Source organism: Heterodontus francisci, chromosome 2 (genome assembly GCF_036365525.1).
Source record: "Heterodontus francisci isolate sHetFra1 chromosome 2, sHetFra1.hap1, whole genome shotgun sequence".
Taxonomy (NCBI): domain Eukaryota; kingdom Metazoa; phylum Chordata; class Chondrichthyes; order Heterodontiformes; family Heterodontidae; genus Heterodontus; species Heterodontus francisci.
The window spans coordinates 64,027,981-64,051,953 of record NC_090372.1 but is presented as its reverse complement, the minus strand read 5'-3'; the positions used below and the strand labels follow the sequence as shown (position 1 = coordinate 64,051,953).

Sequence of the window (23,973 nt, the reverse complement as noted above, 5' to 3'; positions counted from 1 at the left end):
AGTTTTATATTCATTTATGGTATGTGGGCTTCAGCAATTAGACAAGCATTTATTGCCCATCCCTAATTACTCTTGAGAAGGTGGTGGTAAGCTGCCTTCATGAATACAACTGAATGGCTTGTAGGCAATTTCAAAGAGCAATTAAGGATCAACCACATTGTTTTGGGTCTGGACTCACATATAGGCCAGACCGGATAAGAACGGCAAAGTTCCTTCCTTACAGGCCATTAGTGAATGACAATCTGGAAGTTCATGGTCACCATTACTGACACTAGTTTTTATTCCAGATTTTATTTAATTAATTGAATTTAAATTCCCCAGCTGCCATGGTGGGATTTCAACTCATGGTTCTTGATCCTTAGTCCAGGCCTACTGGATTACTGGTCGAGTAACATAACCACTATGCTACCATACAGAGGGAAGGTAAGGTGTGTGGGACTATTGGTGGATGGGGAATTGGGATTGCGGTTACTGGTTTTGCTCTTGAGTTAATTCTTCATGTACAGCCCAGGCACAAAGGGAATATGTAGCTTTCAGTCTGCCTTTCTCCTCCTCTTCTTCCACTTCTTCCTCCTCCTTTTCCTCCTCTTCCTCTGCATCTTCCTCCTCATGTTCCTGCTCCTGAGCTTCTTGCCCAATAGATGATGACAGGGCTGTCCCCTCATATTGCACAGTTGTGCAGCATGCAACATACCAGAACAAATCTTGAGACATGCTCAGTCAAGCACTGCAGGGATCCTCCAGAACAGTCCAGACAGCAGAACTGTAGCTTCAGCATGTCAATTGTCTGCTCTATCACATTTCATGTGGCAGCATGGCTCTCATTTAATGCATTCTGTGCATGTGTGCATGCGTTGCAAACCGGAGTTATGAGCCATATTGTCTGTACATAGCCCGAGTCAGCCAGTAGTCACCCTTTGGTTTGCCACAGTGGTTGAAGTACAGCTGGCACACAAAACTGCCATAAAATGAATGCATCATGACTGCTGCCAGGATACCAGGCATTGACCTGCATGAAGTATTGCCTGTGGTCCAACACCAGCAGCACGTTGAGGTAGTGGAATCCCTTTCAGTTCTGATACATGGCAGTGTCGACATACAGTGCCCCAAAAGCAAAGTGTATGTAGTATATGGCACCCTGCACCATGAGGAGACCTGCAAACCTTGCAACCCCTCATGCTCACTTTGCTTGCTTCTCTCTGGCACACGGGAATGAAATGAAGTTATCTCTCGTTTTATAGAGAATGTCAGTGACGTCTCTTCAGCGACACTATAAGCTCTGAGATTTTGTTAATATCTCGAGCACCACTCTGGAAGAAGCCAGACGGTGGCATAGTGGGAATGTCACTGAACTAGTAATCCAGAGGCCCAGGCTAATTCCCTGGGGGCACGGGTTTAAATCCCATCACATCATCTGGTGTAATTTAAATTCAATTAATTAATAAAAATATGGAATTGAAAGCTAGTCTCAGTAATGGTGGCATGAAACTATCAACAATTATCACCAATGCTCTTTAGGAAAGGAAATCTGCCATCTTTACCTGGTCTGGCCTACATGTGACTTCAGATCCACAGCAATGTGGTTGACTCTTAACTGCCCTTTGAAATGGCCTAGCAAGCCATTCAGTTACCAAGGGCAGTTAGGGATGGGTAACAAATGCTGGCCTTGCTAGTGATGCCCACATCCCATAAAAGAATAAAAAAAAAGGTTAATCGCCATGGTTACCTTCATAACCACTGAGAATACAGTCCTTGCCCTGCTCTGAGGTTACTGTTGTGGCTGCAGCAGTTGACACATTTCAGTGAGGACCTCCAAGGTGAAGCACAGGCATTTCAGACATCAGTCATCACTAAGGGTACATTTAGGGAGAATTTCTCCCTAAACACCCTGGATGGATCCTGCTGAGAATCCTTCTCCTGTTCCTCTTCCTCTCTCTTCCAGTAGCTTGTCCTGCTTTGCGTAGTCTTTGCTAATTCTTCCAGTCATGCTCAATTTCATGAAGGCTTACAAGTACACTCACGTCTGGGAGCAACTAGCTTGGGCAGAAGCCTTGAAGTCAGCCAAACATACTTTAATACCTGCTGTACCATTTCCTATAGACATTTGATATTTGAAACAACCTATGGAAAGCACCAAAGCTCTGTAGAATTGTAGCAATAGCCAGAAGAAATCAACAGGAGACTAACCTGTAAGTAGTTGTCGATTCCTTTAAATAAGACTAGTGGGGGAATCTTTCATGCTGCTTAATGCGTGTTCAGTTGTGTGAGGTTGAGAGAGGGCATTGGCTAGAGCGTGGAGCTCCAAAATGGCTGTGATGACATCATAACAGTATTTCATGCTGATTGCATCATGATCTGCTTGCTCTGCATACTTCTGGCGACTATTTAGTGTGCTCGTACTAATCCCTTTACCAAGATGGTGTCCACTGTGCTTCACCAGAAATGTTCACACATACCACAAATCCCATTTTGGAACCCTAAGGGCGCTTGTAGTACTCAAAAAAGCAAATGCTGCCAAGCTCAATTTTCCCTTCATCATGTTAAAATGGTTTCATAAATTTCATTGAAATTGAATTATGATAAAACTATGCATCACATGCTTGAAAATTATCCCTGCAACCTTCCTCAGTTACACTGTCTATATTCAGTTCACATACCATACAGTATAAGAATTAGTTTGACAAATTAGTGTGTTATAAATGTAACAATAGGAAATGTATGGCTCAGTGGGTTAAGAAATTATTCCTTCATCTTCCATTTTCTGTGGCTGCAGAATGGCAGAACAAACCTTTAAATAATTTGTCACAGAATAAGACACGATTGGCTAGGTCACTCAAAGAGGCCATAAAAATGCTATTGTGAGGCATGAAAACATTTCAATTATATTTTCCTGGGCATCTGGGCATAAAGCCCATTGTTGAAGTAGCTTAGGAGGTGCTTTGGAAGAGCTGCACTCTACAGCTGACCTATACCTGGCAGTACTTAATAATGACACTGCGTGACAAAATGTAAACAGGTCCCTTTCCTCAGCTCTAATATCCCTTGATTGGTATTGTTTCCTACAATATCTGCTGCCCTGAGCCCAGTCATTCCAGCATGACCTTTTATCCTAATACCGAAAATAAAAGCATATTGGAAGCAGCAATCTGACATGACAGAACTCTACCTAACTTTCTAATTAGTTTGGCTAAGTTTACACCTGATAGACCTAATCAGAAAATCTTCTCTTAACTGTCATTATTACTTATCACTTACAGCAAAATGTTTTGCAGTGTTAGAAAAGACAAGTCTACAAGCTATAATTTGACTTTTCCATCTCCCTTTGGATTTACTGTTAAACACCACTAACTATTTTCTGCCTGAGCTGACAGTTAGGAAAGGAAATATGTATAAAGCATCTTTCATGAGCTCACAAGATCCCAGATTGCTTCAGGCCAACAAACTACTTTTGAAGTGTAGTCACCACTGTAATCGAAGCAAATCCACCACCCAGTTTACACGCAGTAAGGTCCCATAAACAACAATGAGATTAATTGCCAGATATTCTGTTTTACTGATTTTAACTGGGAGAACTCCCTACTCATCTCCAAATATTGTCATGGGATTCTATACATCCACCTGAGAGGGCAGGCAGGGACTTAGTTTATGTCTCATCTCCAACACTACCGCACTCTCTCAGTACTCCATCTACGTGTCAGCCTAGATTATGTGCTCAGATTTTTCGAGTAGGTTGTGAATTCATGACCTTCTGAGGTGAGAGTGCTACTACTGAGTCAAAGCTGATACCTTAGGAGGCCTGTGCTTGAGCCTTTGTCAATACGATTCTTGTGCCAGTCAACAGGTAATGAATCTGACTATTACGATTTCTATGAGAAAGCTCTTAACTGAGGTTGGGGAACTAACTTCTGGCAATCATGGGAATGGACCCAACCTTTTATTTCAGAAAATTTCAACTGCAATCAGAAAGCTAACATTAGCCTTTATTTTATTCCAGATAATGATTTTGATCTTTTTATCCTGGCACAGATTTGAAAATAGAATCTTTGATAGATGTTGGAGCCAAATTCTGCAGGGTTATATCATTTTAATTACTTTGTGCCACAATCAAAACCATTTCATCAAAGCAATGGGGTAAAACTTATATACTGGTTCTCCATATTTTCTAGCAATACCCAGATTTTAACCTAACCTGCTTGGAGGGATTGGGGTGGGTTCAGGTTGGACCCTTGATTTACATCTCGTCCAATTTTATAAGACCTAGGGAGTCAATAGAATGGTCAGGTGTAAATTGGGTATTTGCCCAAACCTGCTTCATTCACCCCAGGCAGATTGAGTGCAAATTGGGGCTTAAATTAAGCCAGAAAAAGGTACACTGAAGCTCAGTATTTCCTTGTTAGTCTATTAAGTATAACATTTTTGATCAATTTACTGTGCTTATTTTCTGTCACTTAAACTCAAAATTAAAATGATGCAAAATAAATTCTTAATCTTGCATATGGACTTCTGTTTAGCTCTAAATTGGGCAATGAATTTCATATAGCTTGGTGGTCACTTGAGAGCATTTCAAATGAAATGACTTTTCGAAAGAAGTTGTCAAACTAAAGTGCAAAATCTAGTTGTGTGAAATATTGGGCGGTAAAGCAGCTCCAGCAGTAGAATGGGTTTTGGTCATTTTACAAACTGTGATTCACGTTTGATTCTCCTCAAAGGATGTGTTCTGCCAGCTCCTGGCCAGGTCTCTGCATGGATCCTTCTTGGAAATGCCCGTTTTTGGTTCACAGGGGAGACATAGCTAAACCCGCCAAACAGACACGCGATGCCTATCAATCAGGATTCAACACTAATGATGAACATGGTAAAATTTGTGGTCCTCCAAGCTAAAAGGGAAAATGTAGTTGGCAACAGTGGGGATCTAACCCGGGGGTGGGAGTGAGGGATTCGGTGGGGAGAGCAGCAAGTTGGGAATATAAAATAAGGAAGTAAATGTTAAGATTGATACCCCAATAGTTACAAAGTGAGGTAGGAGAAGCAAGCCGAAGTCCTGTTCAATTTGCACAGCATTTCATCGCAATTATTATTAACAGGGAAAGCTATGAACACACAAACTAAGACACTTTAAAATCTCCGATGAGGCTCTGAGGAATTAAATTAGAAATTCTTGATAAGTTAAATGCACTGTTAGCTCCTGAGCAGCTGGAGTAATCCATAGAGACATTAACACTTCTTTATTTAGCCATTACACAGATTTAGGTGGCGCACAAAGACAAAAGAGAAAAAAATGCTGTGACAAATTCAGGAATCAATTTAACGCTAATAATTGAAGGATGCAAGGATGGCCTGCTATGTTTGCCGAGTGTTGAAAGGTACGCGCTTCAGCTCCCCTGAAGTGTGATCTGGTTTGTTTTGCTGACTAAATGGTTAAAGAGATGTCTACTTACAGCTGTCAGAAGGTGTAGGAAATGGCAGGCAGGCCATTCCGCCTGACCTGCTTCTGACCTCTCCCACTCAAAGGTCAGAGTGTGGCCTCTACAAGAGTGGAACCTGCCAGACATGGTAGTGAAGAAAGATTCAAATTTAGCCACATTCTGGAGCACTGAGGTCAACGACTTGATATAGCATAAAAATGAGTTAAAAAATAAAAAGACTAAATTTCGAAAGCCTTTTTGGGCAATTCAGTGCCCAGTGTTTTTCAGCATACAAGATTGTTTGCAATCTCCTTTTGCAACAGAAGTGTATATTCTGTAACTTTCTGATCATACATTTTTCACAAGATAATTGTGTAAATCCATTCTTCTTAGAAATATGTAAAATATAATTGAACTAAGTAATTGACATTCAGCTGTGGCATCATTTCATTTTTTTGTATTTAAATATTTAGTGAAAAGTATTGGTTTAAGGTTTGTGCAGTGGTTCCTCATGTGTATGAGTTGAAGGACAGAATTTTACCTGACCCCAGATGGCAGGCTGGGAGGCAGGGGGTAGGTGGGGGTGGCGGGGGGTGGGGGGCGAGGTGGAGGTGTTGCCAGTAAAATAGTGGGGAACTGCGTCGGGACAGCTACCTGATGCAGTCCCACCACCGGGGTATTTTCTCAGCAGTGGGCTGTGAAGCGAATTAGCTGTCCACTCCAAGGAGGCAGTCAGACGATATGCATAATTAAAGGCCCTATTAAGGGTCATTTTATGGGTCTGTCAGCATTTGCAGACAGTGGAGTGCCCCCCCACCCCTCCAACAACAACCACATGTGGAACTGCCAGATTCATGAAGGCGGCCTCCCTGCTGCAGTCTGTGGGACCAACAGAGCTGGAGACTCCATGACCCCAGGTGGAGGCTGCGGGCAGGGAAGGGAGCCTCTGCGGCCCCAATGATCCCCTGGGTGGTGTTTCTCCTCCGACCCTTAGCTCCCTGAATTTTTTATTTTCAATGTACTTGTCTGGAGATGCCCTAAAGTCTCCGACCTGCCTCAGCCGCACCCACCTCTCCCGGTGGCGTTGCTGAGACTTCACAGCTGCTGGACCGCTGATTTGGCTGGCAGAACACAAGAAATAGGTGCAGAAGTAGACCATATGGCCCATCGAGCCTGCTCCGTCATTCAATACGATCATGGATGATCTTGGGTATCAATTCCACTTTCCTGCCCGCTCCTCATATTGGGCAGCATCAAGAGCCCGCCTACTGTACTTAATTGGATGGTGAGCCTTCAGACAGCAATTAGGAGGTCACCTCTGGTAAAATATCCAAGCTGGTCCTGCTGCCGGCAAATGTGGGCTCAGGACTCGCTTTGCGCCCCAACGTCAGGATCCCGAAGCCTGCGGTAAAATTCAGCCTGAAGCAATGATTATGACTTACAATCCATTTTAGAAATATGGAGTGGGTCTGAGGAGCTGATCATTCCTGATAGTTTTGGGTTCTCTTTAAAGTTACTAACATTGTCTGTTAGTAGTTAATAAATTAAAAAACAAATCCATCCTTTCCACTGAGAAGAATCTGCTCATCAATCAAAGCAACAGTCTTGAGTTTGCGAATGCAGGGTTTCAGGAGAATCGTGGCAGCAGCCCAGGAAATGTGCACCTTGACATTTCCCTCAGGCTTGTGGAAAAACATCTGCCTTGGCGTTTAAAGTGGAAAATTGCCCAGGTATGACCAATCCACAAAAAGCGGGCCAAATCCAATCCAGCCAATTGCAGCTCCATCAGTTTACACTCAATCATTAACAAAGTGACAAAAGGTATCATCAACAGCGCTATCAAGCGCCACATGCTCAGCAATAACCGACTCACCGAAGCTCAGGTTTGGGTTCCACCAGCACCACTTAACTCCAGACCTCATTACAGCCTTGGTACTAACATGGACAAAAGAACTGAATTCCAGAGGTGTTGTGAGAGTGATGACCCTTGACATCAAGGCAGCATTTGACCGATCGTGGCATCAAGGAGCCCTAGTAAAATTGAAGTCAATGGGAATCAGGGGAAATCTCTTCACTGACTGGAGTCATGCCTAGAACAAAGAAAGATGGTTGTGGTTGTTGGAGGCCAATCATCTCAGCCCCAGGCCATCATGCGTGGAGTTCCTCAGGACAGGCCCAACTATCCTCAGCTGCTTCCCTCCATCATAAGGTCAGAAGTTTTTTTATTTGTTCGGGGGATGTGGGCATCACTGGCTAGGCCAGCATTTATTGCACATCCCTAATTGTCCTTGAGAAGGTGGTGGTGAGCTGCCTTCCTGAACCTACCATATGCGGTTGGTACACCCACAGTGCTGTTAGGAAGAGAGTTCCAGGATTTCAATCCAGAGACAGTGAAGGAACGGCAATATAGTTCCAAGTCAGGATGGTGTGTGGCTTGGAGGAGAGCTTGCAGGTGGTGGTGTTCCCATGCATCTGCTGCCCTTGTTTTTCTAGATGGTAGAGGTCACAAGTTTGGAAGGTGCTGTCAAAGGAGCCTTGGTGAGTTGCTGCAGTGCATCTTGTAGATGGTACACACTGCTGTCACTGTACGTCGGTAGTGGAGGGAATGAATGTTGAAAGTGGTGAATGGGGTGCCAATCAAGCGGGCTGCTTTATCCTGGATGGTGAGTTTCTTGACTGTTTTTGGAGCTGCACCTATCCAGGCAAGTAGAGAGTATTCCATCACACGCCTGACTTGTGCCTTGCTGATGGTAGACAGGCATTGCGGAGTCAGAAGGTGAGTTACTCGCCGCAGAATTCCCAGCCTTTTACCTACTCTTGTAGCCACAGCATTCATGTGGCTGGTCCAGTTCAGTTTCTGGTCAATGGTAACCCCCAGGATGTTGATCGTGGGGGATTCAGTGATGGTAATGCCATTGAACATCAAGGGGAGATGGCTAGATTCTCTTTTGTTTGAGATGGTCATTGCGTGGCACTTGTGTGGCGTGAATGTTACTTGTCACTTGTCAGCCCAAGCCTGGATGTTGTCCAGGTCTTGCTGCATATGGACACAGGCTGCTTCAATATCTCAGCAGTCGTGAATGGTGCTGAACATTGTGTAATCACCAGCGAACATCCCCACTTCTGACCTTATGATGGAGAGAAGGTCATTGTTGAAGCAGCTGAAGATGTTTGGGCCTGGGACACTACCCTGAGGAACTCCTGCAGTAATGTCCTGGGACTGAGATGATTGACCTCCAACAACCACAATCATCTTCCTTTGTGCTCGGTATGACTCTAACCAGTGGAGAGTTTTCCCCCTGACTTCCATTGACTCCAGTTTTGCTGGGGCTTCTTGATGCCAAACTCGGTCAAATGTTGCCTTGATGTCAAGGGCAGTCACTCTCACCTCACCTCTAGAGTTTAGCTCTTTTGTCCATGTTTGGACCAAGGCTGTAATGAGGTCAGGAGATGAATGGCCCTGGCGGAACCCAAACCGAGCGTCAGTGAGCAGGTTATTGCTGAGCAAGTGCCACTTGATAGCACTGTCAATGACCGCTTACATCACTTTGATGATCGGGAGTCGACTGATAGAGTGGTAATTGACCTGGTCAGATTTTTCCTGCTTTTTGTGCACAGGACGACATACCTGGGGAATTTTCCACATTGATGGGTAAATGCCAGTGTTGTAGATGCTCACTGATTATTGCACAGTGTTCAATTGCATTCATAACTCGTCAGATAATGAAGCAGTCCATGTCTGTATGCAGCAAGACCTGGACAACATTCAGGCTTGGAAGTGGCAAGTAACATTCACGCCGCTGAAGTGCTCAGCAATGATCATCTCCAATAAGAGAGAGGCTCGACATCTCTCCTTGACAATCAACAGATTAACCATCACTGAATCTCCCAACATCAACATCCTGGGGGTCACCATTGACCAGAAATTTAACTGGTTCAGCCACATAAATACTGTGGCTACAACAGCAGGTCAGAAGCTGGGAATTCTGTGATGAGTAATTCACTTCCCCAAAGACTTTCAACCATCTGCAGTTGCCTGGATTGATGCAGCACCATCAACACTCAAGACACTCCACACCATTCAGAACAAAGCAGCTCCTTTGATTGGCACCCCATTCGCCACCTTAAACAGTCACTTCCTCCACCAACAGCACACAGTGGCTGCAGTGCATCACACTGCAGCCACTCTTTGACACCACCTCCCAAACCCACCTGGAAGGACACAGGAAGCAGGTACATGGGAATACCACTGCCTCCAAGTTACACACCATCCTGACTTGGAAATATATTGCCATTCCTTCATCATTGGATCAAAATCCTTGAACTCCCTACATAACAGCACTGTGGAGTTCCTACACCTCACAGATTTAGATTTGATTTAGATTTACAGCACTGAAACAGGCCCTTCGGCCCACCGAGTCTGTGCCGACCATTAACCACCCATTTATACTAATCCTAAACTAACCCCATATTCCTACCACATCCTCACCTGTCCCTATATTCCCCTACCACCTACCTGTACTAGGGGCAATTTATAATGGCCAATTTACCTATCAACCTGCAAGTCTTTTGGCTGTGGGAGGAAACCGGAGCACCCGGAGGAAACCCACGCAGCCACAGGGAGAACTTGCAAACTCCACACAGGCAGTACCCAGAATTGAACCCGGGTTGCTGGAGCTATGAGGCTGTGGTGCTAACCACTGCGCCACTGTGCCGCCCTAGTGCAGTATCTTTTCTTCTGGCCATTAAGGTGAGTGAAAAAGTCAGTATGACAGAGAAAACAAAACCATTTCTGCATGGCACATTGTTGATGCAACATCCAGTCCTATTAGACCACCATTGTTATGATCATGAAGAGCAAATGTGAAATAACACAGATTTATCTGGCAAGAAATTTCTCAAGTTGCATTAAGATATGCATTTCCCTCTCTGATTCTATAAAGGCACTTTCTGGACTGCTCTCAGTTCTAAAGTTCCCTAGTCACAGAAGGTGGGCATCCTTTCAGGGTCAATATTGCTATAGGCCATGATTAGTTGTGTTGTTGTTTTACAACATGTCCTCTTTTGCATTACACTAAAATGAGGGAAGTTTTCATTAGTTAGTGAAGTGAAGACAAGATTGATAGATGGTCTTTGAAGGTGACCATCTGCCCTGAACTGTGGAGGTGCTAAACTGCAGAAACAGACACAGTCTCAGTAATCCCAGATGAACTTTGTATAGGGGCCTCAAGACAAAGGTTTCCTGCAAGGGGAGAGGAAAATAGTCCAGAGGTAAAACTTTAATGTATGATGGATGAGGCTGTGAAGAAGGTCATATAGTGATGAATAGGAGGAGATTGATCAAGGAAGGCTGTAAGCGAGGAGTTGTCTGAATCCTTGTATCAATAAAGCTTGTTTCATTTCAAACCTCACTGATAAGCACTTAACTAATAAGCTATAACCAGAACATCATAATAAAAAGTGAATTAATTTCAGATGAACATTTTTTTCTTGTTGACAGAAACTAAAGATGTTATTTCTTATTTCTGATGAAGTTTTTATAAAATTTCAGATGGAATATTTTTCTTTCGCTGCTCTTAAGTGCAATGAAGTTGCAGATGAAAATATATCAGTCTATGTGCCATTCTTAAAATAGGTCAAATTATTTACAAAGTCGAGCAAGTTTTATAAAGCAACCACTATTTGCAAAATGAGCTTGTTACTTTCGGTAGGTTGGAGAATCTGCATTTGTAAAGAGATAAAACAGGCTTGCACTGCTCTTTTAGTGAACATTTTGAACACTTGTATTTCATTACAGAATGGCACAATCAGGTTAAAATAACCAAGGCTGACATTGCCCTTTCTAAATTATGTTTGGTCACATCATCCATACTTCACCATCAGCTTTCAAATTTCCTACTGAGAAGTCTTTTTTGTCTCAACTGGCAAGAGTCCAGAATAGGGTAATGGAAGACAGACCTTTGTGAAGGCAGAAGAAATGACAATAAGATCACAGAATTGACCTTTGACCTAGACATGATTCTTTCAGGTTACTGTTGTGGGCTTCTCTTTCTTCTCCACCAGCTTGAACTGTAGCCCAGGCCTATTATCTGTGTTTCTTTTGTTCAGGAAGTGGTCACAGCAATCTGGAAAAAAATGCTGATGTTACACAAAACAAGTTGGTTGGGAATAGCTAAAACTAGGGCAGGGTTTATCAAGCAGCGCGAAAGAAATAATAGTCTTTTCATCCCACTGACAACTGGCTGTGTTTGTGTGTTCGTAAAATCGATGTGTGGCTATTGTCTGTTGTGCCCTAATAGAAAAACTCTTCCTGAAATATCTGATACACTCACATTAAGCAGTATTTCTTTGTGATAACAATGCACAGCCCAAAGGTTAATGGTTGTCTGCTCATTCTGTGCTCTTGAAAGAAATACCTGCATACTTGTTACAAACAGTGCCGGCAAAGAGCCTTCAATTTAAATGCATTTTATGCTGCTGCTGTTATTATTATTAATCATCCTGAAAAAGAGGTGTGCAAACATAAGGCTTCATTCATTCAGGAAACATTACCTGTGTCTAAATCATTTTAAACTGTTAAGGTTTGTGGAACTTTAAGGAAACCTGAGATAATAAATGTGCAATGTGCCTTCATGAAAAATAATTGCAGGAACTCGTGCTCAAATTACAATTTCCATAAATATGAATCATTTTCTGATTCTGTTTAATCCTCTGAGTCAATGTGCATATTTTATTTTGTCCTAATTCAAGTACTGTTTGTTCTTGTTTAACATAGATTAACCAGAATGTTACCAGGGCCCCAAGGAGAAATTACACAAACTAATTTTGTATTTCCTGGAATACGGAGGGTTAAGGAGTGATTTGATTGAGTTTTTTTTAGAATTTTGAAAGGAATTGATAGTATTGATAGAGAATGTCTTTTTTTCCGCTAGTGGCCCAGTCTAGTACAAAGGCACTTAACCTTAAAATTAGAGCCAGTCCATTCAGGACAGAATTTAAGTAAATTCATTTTGCATAAAGGGTACTACAAGTGTGGAATTCCCTCTCACAAAAAGAAGTAGATACCATCACAATTGATAATCTAAATTCTGAGTTTGATATATTTTTGTTAGATAAGGTTTAAAAGGATATGCAGGTAGATGGACTTAAGATGCATATCAGCCAGGGTTGCATTGAATGGCGGGGCAGACTCGAGGAATTGAATGGCCTTTTCCAGTTCTTATTTTCGCATTTAACGACCAACATTCAGTGCAATTATTTTGGTATTAACACCAATGATTAAATAGATCATACTAGTTTACCTCACATCTTTGTGCATTCAGATGAATTAGCTACTATTTGGGCAGTAAATTAAAATAATGCCCACAAACAGTATGGTTGGACTTCTGATTATCAATATTCTCAGTATCAGCTATCTGCACCTATATCTGACGGCACTTTCCTGTTAATGTTTATCTTTGGACATGCAGAGAAGGAGTTTGTCAATTGCAGATGGACTGCACTTAATGGACAAAAGAGCGGGCAATATGTACACCTATCTTATTGGATTTGAAGATTAAAAATCATCTATACACAAAGGTATAATTGGCTAATTTAGTTTCAAAGAGATGACCAACTTATTTTTATTTCAATTTGACCGTTAAGAGAATTTCATTTTCTTTTGGACACTTTTGACAATGGCGGTACAATCTTAATTTAATTAATCTTATCATTGTTTTGCTCAAGCTGTTGGAATGTTTAACATATACTCTTGCTGCCTTTTTTCAAACTTACAAAAAAGACACACCACCGCCCTGATGCTGATCTATTTGAGTTGTATGAATGATGTAGAAGCACGCTACATCTTATTTAACTTTGTGATATATGAAGCTATAACCAACTGTGAATTGTAACTTGTATTTTTTTCTGCACATCTTCATATTAAGATTTGCAGTTCCAGTTATCTAATATGGCACATATATTCATCTTCAAGAGGTAAATCTATATTACCCTAAGTGCAGGTTAATGTACTGCCACCATTTATACCATTGGATTCCGATTTGGCAGCGATCAGCAATCTGGGTAAAAATTGCATTCAAAATTGCGATAGTTTTCCAAAGTCAAATTATGGAGTTGAATTTTTTGGGCCCCCTTGGAACAAGAACAGAGGCAGGGGGACCCAAAAAATTGCATCGGAAGGTGGTGGGGAGGTGGGGTGCAGCGTGCTCGTCACCTTTTCAAGGCCTTCTAATTTAGTGCGAGTAGGACCTTCCTGCCTCAGGCCTCTGCCTCAATTTAATGGAAGGCGGTGTCGCCCGCTGCCGGGGGAGATGCTCCCAGGTAAAACCTGGCAGTCTCCTAGCCAGGTTTGGGGGCTCTCCTTTGGGGACAATCCAGGGCCCTCAGAGGGCCCCTCTGGCAATGATTGCACCCCCTCCCCCCCCCCCCCCCCACCGCCACTTTCCAGGAAGATTCCTCCCTCCACCCTCACTAATCCCACCCCCCATCCCATCACTGGGACCTGCCTGAATGGCCGCAGTGACCCCAAACCCACTCATCTCTCCCGGGGTCTCCGGACTCTTTGGTATCACAGGGTATCTGCAGTACCGGCAGTCACCACTGCTCCCAGTAGAGCTAATCAGAAAGCTGGCTGCTCAGCAGGACCAGCTGCTCTACTGGGAGCAGTGGTGACTGCTTGTCCCTCAAAGGACCAGCATCCCCGATGGCAGACCAGTTATTTGCTTGCCTGCCATGAAATTGCAACGGGGGTCCAAGGGAGGGCTGAGGTGGGGTCTTCCCCCACCTTCTGGCCTACTGCGAGGACCTCTGTCTTCAGAACAAAACTCAGCCCATGGTTCAAATTTCTGCTCAGACTTACTTGCAAAATCACAAATTTAAAATCTTCCGTGAATCAGTGCAATCAGGCAGCATTTTAAAAGGTAATTGCTTATTTTATTTCTTGCATTAAAAATGTACTTTGATATATTTAAGAGCAGTAACCTGGTGCAGTTTTATTAATACAGCTGAAAATAGGTTTATCACAAAATTTAAGCACTTTTAAGAAGAGTGCCTTGTCCACCACCTGTGAGTAACCTGCAAGACTGTCTTGCAGGGCTGCCAATGCACATGACCAGGGAGTTGTGAGTTGTATTCTGACATAGTAAGATGTGTATAGATATCTTTATGTAGTAGCTATATATATATGTATATGTTCTGATTAAATTATAATTTAAAAAATACATTTTTTTTGGATATTACTTACAGTCCTGTGAATCTTACAATAGTTCACAAACCAAAGATAACAAATAATATTACATGTTGGCAACGTTTGGGATATATTTTTCTCAAGAGTACCGAATATTACATTATGGCAACGTTTGATTTTTTTCTGAGGAACAAACCAAGAGAGAACAAGAAACAGCAGGTTGCTTACCAGGAATGTAATTGGCAGGAGACCCCACAACAGTGCAGTGAGCTAGGTCCTAGACAGGACCCTGGGAGGTGGTGAAACTATATGAGCACAGCAGGCAAATTGCCAGTAGATTGGAGCTTTCAGCTAATCTGGCAGTGGGTCGAAAAATTTGAAAATAAGTAGCTACAGCCATAACTGCATAACTACTTCAGTTTTACCAGATTGTTTGCTTCGTGGGTAGGGCCTAAGCCAAAAAGAGAGAGAAGAGTTCAAAACAGCGCTACCAGCAGTCCAGCACAAAGTATAAGACTGGATGTGGCAGTTGCTGGTACTGAAAGCTGCAGCTCTCTGCAAAGAAAAATAAATGATCTCTCAGTTTAAAAAAAAAACAAACAAGCTGTGTAAACAAAGAAAGCAGTTCATAGAGTTATAGAGTCATAGAGTTATACAGCACAGAAACAGGCCCTTCGGCCCAACATGTCCATGCACTTGCCCGCAGCCTTGTATGCTATGCCATTTCAAGTGCTCATCTAAATACTTTTTAAATGTTGTGAGGGTTCCTGCCTCTACCACCCCTTCAGACAGTGTGTTCCAGATTTGTAACCACCCTCTGGGTGAAAACTATTTTCCTCAAACCCCCTCTAAGCCTCCTGCCCCTTACCTTAAATCTATACTCCCTGGTTATTGACACCTCCGCTAAGGGAAAAAGTTTCTTCCTATCTACTCTATCTGTGCCCCTCATAATTTTGTATACCTCAATCAGGTCCCCCCTCAGCCTTCTCTGCTCTAAGGAAAACAACCCTAGTCTGTCCAGTCTCTGTTCATAGCTGAAATGCTCCAGCTAACATCCTGGTGAATCTCCTCTGCACCCTCTCCAGTGCAATCATATCCTTCTTATAGTGTGGTGACCAGAACTGTACACAGTACTCCAGTTGTGGCCTAACTAGCGTTTTATGCAGCTCTATCATACCCTCTCTGCTCTTATATTCTATGCCTCAGCTAATAAAGGCAAGTATCCCATATGCCTTCCTAACCACCTTATCTACCGATGCTACTGCTTTCAGTGATCTATGGACTAGTACACCAAGGTCCCTCTGACCTTCTGTACTTCCTAGGGTCCTACCATCCCTTACCTTGTTAGTCCTCCCAAAATGCATCACCTCACACTTCTCAGGATTAAACTCCATTTGCCACTGCTCTACCCGTCTTACCAGCCCATCTATATCATCCTGTATTCTAAGGCTTTCCTCCTCACTACTTACGACACCATCAATTTTCGTGTCATCTGCAAACCTACTGATTATTCATTCATGTACACTACAAACAGCAAGGGTCCCTGCACCGATCCCTGTGGTACACCACTGGTCATAGGCTTCCACTCGCAAAAACCACCCTCGACCATCACCCTCTGCCTCCAGCCACTAAGCCAATTTTGGATCCAATTTGCCAAATTTCCCTGGATCCCATGCAGGACCTTATCAAAAGCCTTACTGAAGTCCATGTAGACTACATGTAGTCTCTCACTCTTACAAAGGGGCAGGCCAGCAAAAAAGAACCTGTCTAAAAAAGGAAACACAAAGCTGTACCTCTGAGCTAGAAATCAATAAGGCAGAGAGCCTGTAAAAGAATTGGTCCTGGTAAAAAGAAGACCTGTGAAAAAGCCTATATTTGTGAAAAAGCAGGATCATCCAGGAAATGACATCCAATTATCCAGTTAAGGATTGGACGGCCTCAGACATAGCGGCTGAGTTAAAACTAGTTCGCCAGCTGATGGAACTGTGCTTCCTGGATCAAAAGGTGAGTGAGCCAGAGAAGCAAGCTGTGAAAATCAAGATTGCTCTGGCAAATGAGGGTCTGCAATGGATCAATACATCAGGAGTGTCAGGATCAGAAGGACCCTAGCCATCTATGGACATTCCTGGAAGAACAACTCAAGGTAAAGTCAATTTCCGAGTACATGGGATTAAGCTTATGACCTACCGGCAAAGGCAAGATGAGTCCATTGACCAATTTGTTGCAATGTGCCGAGATAAAGCTCAACAATGCAACTTTGCGATCCTGAATTGTCAGAACGGGTTATAGAGCTAGTAATCGCGTTTACCCCACGAGAGGCGTTTCAAAAAGACCTGCTAGAAAATAAGAAAGGGTACACCATATATACACTACTCAGTGCTGCAAGGAAGCCATCATGGCTGGGCGCCAACAGTTACAAGCATTGGGGGCATCTACAGCAATCGGTAGGGTAACCAAGGCTCAGAAGTCTGTTAAGCCTTGTGGCAAATGTGGCCTCACTCACTCAATTCACAGTTGTCCGACATACCAGGACAAGTGCAAAGCATGTGGCATGCGAGGACATTGGGCAAGGCAGTGCAGAAGGCCGAGCTCAGATACTGCACACAGGAATGGTGGCAGATTGCAGGCAGAGACAACATCTGCAAGACAGGATGGAAATTGCAACAAAAGGAATGCCAACACACAACAAAAGCCCAAACAAGCACATTAGGTCAGCAGAGAGACACGTCGTCAGGAGGACATGGGTGGAGAATGCACTTGTGTGAACAGCGAGCAAGTATTTCACATAGTTAATTTGGATCAACATGTCAATGCTATTATGCAATCTGAGACATTCACTATGATTGGGATTGTATGTCCCCAGAAGAGCAGCAAGCAAAAGCTTGGGGCGACGCAGTGGTTAGCACCGCAGCCTCACAGCTCCAGCGATTCGGGTTTGGTTCTGGGTACTGCCTTTGCGGAGTTTGCAAGTTCTCCCTGTGACCACGTGGGTTTCCGCTGGGTGCCCCAGTTTCCACCCACAGCCAAAGACTTGCAGATTGATAGGTAAATTGCCCATTGTAAATTGCCCCTAGTGTAGGTAGGTGGTAGGAGAATGGTGGGGATGTGTTAGGGAATATGGGATTAATGTAGGATTAGTATTAGTTGTTGGTCAGCACAGACCCAGTGGGCCGAAGGGCCTGTTTCAGTGCTGTATCTCTCTATGACTGAAAGTAAAAATTGACACCGGAGCAAATATTCTGCCCATCCATATACTGAAGAACATGTACTTAACAAAACAAATCTATGGTACGACCCACCATGGCTAGGCTGACTGCCTACAATGGTTCTCCAATCAAGTGCATTGGAATGATAACCTTACAGTGCAGCTATGGGAGCTCCGAATGGCTACCACAAATGTTTTATGTTGTAGACACAACTGGATCAGCTGTCGCAGGACTTCCAGCATGCCAAGATTTACGAATCGTCATAATACATGAGTTCAGCACTGCGCTGAAAGGTATCGAAGGTTGTAACACAGAGTGCATTGAGTTGGTAAGAGACTTGAAACTACTTTACCCAGGCAGGTTTGATGTGATCAGTGATTTCAAGGGTGATGCCGTACTGCAGGTGAGGGAGGATGCAGTTCCTACTATCGATGTACCAAGGAATTGCTGTGTTCACATTCAAGTGGAGCTGGATGAGATGGAGCATAATGGAGCCATCCTCTGAGTGCACCAGCATTCCAATTGATGCAGCTTCATTACTTGTGTGCTGAAGAAAGATGGCAATTTCAGGATTTGTTTAGACCTACGATGACTGAATTTAGCCCTCAAGATGCTCACATAAAATCCGGACCCTGGAGAAGTTGAATCCTAAGTTTACTGGTGCTAAGTATTTTCAAGGCTTGACATATGAAGCATGGCTATGGGTCTGTCCACTTAGCCAAGAAATCTCAACTACTCACAACTTTTACAGCACCATTCAGGTGATACTGATTCAGACAGTTACCGTTTAGTCTTTGCGCCATGGACAGGATAATGGAAAATGTCCTGGGCTGTATCGATATAACCAACAATATTGAGGTGATGGGGCGGACCAAGGCAGAGCATGACCGATACTTGCATTTGCTAATGCTGGCTGCTCGTCATGAAGCTCTTCTGTTCAATAGCAAGAAGTGCCAGGTCAATGTTGGGCACATCAACTTTTTTGTGTCGATATATTCCACCACAGGAATATGCCCAGATCCAGATAAGATCGAAGATGTTAGACCCATGCCAACAATTCAGGACCAGGAAGACCAAAAACAGTGTCTAGGGCTGTTCGCTGAGCAAGCAGCACCGCTTAGGGAACTGCTACATAAAGATACCCCATACCTGTGGCAGGGAGACCACCAGCAAGTGTTTGAGTCCTTAAAGTTAGCTCTGTCAAGTCAAGACAACGTGCAACAGTATTACGACCCGACCAAACAGACCACGCTTGAGGTCGACGTATCCCAGAAGTGATTAGGCGCTTGTATCATGCAGGAAGGGAAGCCAATCACCTTTGCATCAAAGAGTTTGTCGCAAACCCAATCCAAATACCCTAACATCGAACGTGAAACCTTAGCTCTGATTTTAGGTATTGCTAAGTTTCACACCTACTTGGTTGGAAAATATTATAGTGGAGACTGATCACAAGCCACTTGAAACCATATGGCACAAACCGCTCACAAGTTTTCCTTGAAGTCCTGTTCTTTAATTTAGCTCCTGGTACTCTCTATGGGTGACACAGTGGCGCAGTGGTTAGCACCGCAGCCTCACAGCTCCAGCGACCCGGGTTCAATTCTGGGTGCTGCCTGTGTGGAGTTTGCAAGTTCTCCCTGTGTCTGCGTGGGTTTCCTCCGGGTGCTCTGGTTTCCTCCCACATGCCAAAGACTTGCAGGTTGATAGGAAAATTGACCATTAAAAATGGTCCCTAGTATAGGTAGGTGGCAGGGAAATATAGTGACAGGTGGGGATGTAGTAGGAATATGGAATTAGTGTAGGATTAGTATAAATGGGTGGTTGATGGTCGGCACAGACTCGGTGGGCCGAAGGGCCTGTTTCAGTGCTGTATCTCTAACTAACTAACTAACTAACTAAATCCGCGGTTGCAGAGGGTTTTGGTGACGGTCCAGGGCTACGATTGTGATGTCCAATATAAACCAGGCAGCAAAATGTTTACATCTGACACCCTCAGCAGGTTGCCTAACCCGAATAAAGATGCAGATGGCTCACTAGATTTGCATGTCCATGGTGTAGATACTGAGATTGAAGATATCTTAGAGTCATAGAGTTATACAGCACAGAAACAGGCCCTTTAGCCATCGTGAAAGGTCAACCTCATGAGCTTTGCAAGCAACTAAGAGATGAGATGGCGCGTGACCCTACCTTATCATTGTTGTGGAAGGTGATTGTGGAAGGATGGCCTGGCATCTGACAGGAAATAACTGAACATTCCTGGCCATATTGAGGCAAGTTCGGTATATCACAGGGGGTGATATCCAAGGGAAAAACAAGTCCTGATGCCCGAAGCTCTGCACTCTTATATTCTAACCCAACTGCGTCAAGGGCAGTTAGGAATAGAACGTACCAGAAGCCTTGGCAGAGAGATGGTCTACTGGCCATGAATCAACCGTGATGTTAGACGGTGGTGAAATCCTGTGAGGCATGTCAAAGTTGTCAGCCAAATCAACAGAATGAACCCTTGATTCTGCATGAAACACCTTCACATCCATGGGCGACGATCGACACAGATTTATTTCACGTTCAAGGTGATGATTTCCTCCTTCACCAAGTTTCTGATCATCAGGCGGCTACGAGATACATCAAGTGCAGTGGTTGCTAATATGGTCAGTTCTCTGTTCAACCTATTTGGCGTGACGGAAGAAATCATCTCTGATAATGGGCCAGAATATGCAGGAAGGCCATTCCAAGACATATGTGCCAGGTGAGGAGTCTGTCATGTGACATTGTTGCCATATTATCCAAAGTCCAACGGCATGGCTGAACATATAGTGCGCACCATCAAATCATTAATTTTAAACTATAGGCAGATGGGACAAAATCTCAAGGTTGCAATGCTGCACCTTTGAGCTACACTATCAGACATGGGCTTACAGAGCTGCAGAGTTGATGTTTGGAAGGCAGGTAAGAAGTACCCTACCCAGTCATCATCTCTCTAAGTTTTCCACAGTAAAGGACATACTTCTTTCTAAACAAGGGAAGATGAAGGCATCGCATGACAGGCATCAGGATCGGAATTAGCTCAATTGCGAGTAGGACAGAAAGTCAGAGTCCTCAATCCTGCATCAAGAACTTGGTATCCTGCAGGGTCTGTGAGGATATGTGAACAGCCCAGAGCACGAGGTCCAGGCACCCAATGAAGTGATTCTCAGATGGAACCAAAGTCAACTCAGAGAGCTGTGTGACAACACTACATGTGACAACCCTGTGGCATCACAGACACATTCAAAGACAAAGTCTGAAGATGAAAGTACAGAGGCTACAAATACAGAGGAAGAACATGCTAACTAGAGTTTTGAATTACCAGAATCTCGGAGGAGTCATCAAGACAAGCTCAGCTCTGAAAAGAGGTTTACGATAACAAGATCAGGTTGAATAAGGAAACCTCTTCTACATTTTAGAGAGTTTCAAACTTGCTTACTTGTAAATTACATTTTGTTTTATTCATGTATAGTTGGTCTGAATCACTACAACATTGTATATTGTACATATGTTTTCATCTTTGGAAAAAAGGGGGATGTTGTAACACCACCTTAAGAGGCTGTGAGTGAAGGTCACTTGAGGAAGTGATGTTCTGACACGGACCAGGAAGTTGTGGGTGTATCTCGACAGGGTAAGATGTGTGTAGATGTCCTTGTGTGTTAGCTGTGTATACATATATATGTGTATTCCAGTTAAGTTAGAATAAATACCCATGTCTTCTTTGGAAATTGCTTGGAGTCCTGTGAATCATTCAGTTGTTCACATACCAAAGGAATAAGTAATAAGGATGTGATAACTGGACACTTGGGTAATAATGATCTGATTGGGCATAGTCAACATGGATTTATGAATGGGAAATCATGTTTGATGAACCTGTTGGGCTTTTTTGAGGATGTTACTAACAGAATTGATATGGGAGAGTCGGTGGATGTAGTATACTTGGATTTTCAGAAAGCTTTTGATAAAGTCTCCACAGGAGGTTGGTTAGCAAAATTAAAGCACATGGGATAGGAAACAATATACTGGCATGGATTAAGGATTAGTTAACAGGCAGAAAACAGAGAGCAGGAATAAACGGATTATTCTCGCATTGGCAGGTGGGGCACCGCAAGGATCAGTATTTGGGCCCCAGCTGTTTACAATATATATCAATGATTTGGATGTGGGGACCAAATGTAGTATTTCCAAGTTCGCAGATGAAACAAAATTAGGTTGAAATGTGTTGTGAGGAAGATGCAAAGCGGCTTCAAGGGGATTTACAGGAAGGATGCTCCCGATGGTGGGGTAGTCCAGAACCAGGGGTCATAGTCTAAGGATACGTGGTAAACCTTTCAGGACTGAGATGAGGAGAAATTACTTCACCTAGAGAGTGGTGAGCCTGTGGAATTCGCTACCACAGAAAGCAGTTGAGGCCAAAACATTGTATGTTTTCAAGAAGGAGTTAGATATAGCTCTTGGGGCGAAAGGGAACAAAGGATATGGGGGGAAAGCGGAAACAGGTTACTGAGTTAGATGATCAGCCACGATCATAATGAATGGTGGAGCAGGCTCGAAGGGCCGAATGGCCTACTCCTGCTCCTATTTTCTACGTTTCTATGGACAGACTTAGTGACAGATGGCAGATGGAATATAATGTCGAAAAATGTGAGGTTATCCATTTTGGTTGGCGGAACAGATGTGCAGAGTATTTTTTAAATGGTAAGAGATTAGAAAGTGTAGATGTATAAAGGGTGTCCTCGTCAATAAGTCACTGAAAACTAACATGCAGGTGCAGCAAGCAATTAAGAAGGCTAATGATATGTTAGCCTTTATCACAAGAGGATTTGAATACAGGAGTAGTGAAGTCTTGCTTCAATTGTATAGAACCTTGGTTAGACTGCACCTGGAATACTATGTGCAGTTTTGGTCCCCTTAGCTTAAGAAGGATATTATTGCCATAGAGGGAGTGCAACAAAGGTTCACTAGACTTGGTCCCGGGATGGCGGGACTGTACTATGAAGAGAGATTGGGGAAACTGGGCCTATATTCTCTAGAGTTTCGAAGAATGAGAGGTGATCTCATTGAAACCTACAAAATACTTAAAGGGATAGACAGGGTAGATGCAGGTAAGATGTTTCCCCTGGTTGGGGAGTCTAGAACCAGGGGATACAATTTCAAAATGAGGGGGAAGCCACTTAGGACAGAAATGATGAGAAATTTCTTTACTCAGAGGACTGTGAATCTTTGGAATTCTCTACCCCAGAGGGCTTTGGAAGCTCAGTCTTTGAAAATGTTTAAAGCAGAGATTGACAGATTTCTAAATACCAATGATATAAAGGGATGTGGGGATAGTGTGGGAAAAAGGCGTTGAAGTGGATGATCTGCCAGGATCGTATTGAATAGTGGAGCAGGCTTGATGGGCTAAATGGCCGACTCCTGTTCCTATGTTCTACTGTAGTCCAAGAGGAAGCCACCCAATGACTCAGTTCTGCAGTGAAAGCTCAAACTGAGATCATGAGATCCATATTTGTTGCCATGTAGGCTCAGTCTGCTGTCATCATGCCTGTGGATCTCAGTGCGCAAAGGGCACGCAGACTCCTGTTGCAGTCCACCAATCTGTCCTCCAACAGATTACTAGGACTGCTGAGGTGCTGCACCATAGGAGTGCCAGTGACACTGGAGCAAGAACCAGTTGTCTTCTCTCAGGATGACGGCATTCATGCTCCCACCACTGCCACTCAGTCAGTGCCCTTGGCCCTCAAGGTTCAGAGCTGCTTGAAGTCATTCTGCAAGGCCATTTGCAGTCTCCCCCACTGAGAGTCAGCAGTCTTCCACCAGCCATGCTGTGGCCACTGGGGTAACACTGCAAAAGAGCACTAGACCAGGCAAAGGCACCTGCAAGACAGGCACTAAGGGAATGCACAGGGTGAATAGCTCAGTTTTGTTTGTATAATTGCATGTGTTGTTGCATAAAGATGTTAATGGAAAGGTTTTTGTGGGTGCTTTTTATTGTAGGAAAGTAGCCAAGGGGGCACTGTGATGGGGCATCTCACATGGATGTAATGGTGGGGAATGGTAAATCCATGGCAGTAAAGGGAAGTAGTTTCATGGAAACCAGCCTCTGAGTAGGTGCTCTTGGACAGCCCATCTGGAGAAAAGGGGTCCAGGATGCATCCTT

At 43.6% G+C, this 23,973-nt stretch overlaps 1 long non-coding RNA gene across 1 annotated transcript in view; it reads right to left on the bottom strand.

Moving 5' to 3' along the window:
• Positions 1-11,354: 11,354 nt before the first annotated feature.
• Positions 11,355-23,973, bottom strand: part of LOC137379561 (uncharacterized) — a 69,717-nt gene continuing 57,098 nt past the window's right edge. The window contains exon 3 of the long non-coding RNA XR_010976859.1: positions 11,355-11,530. This is a non-coding gene — a long non-coding RNA (uncharacterized lncRNA). The remainder of the gene's footprint in view (positions 11,531-23,973) is intronic.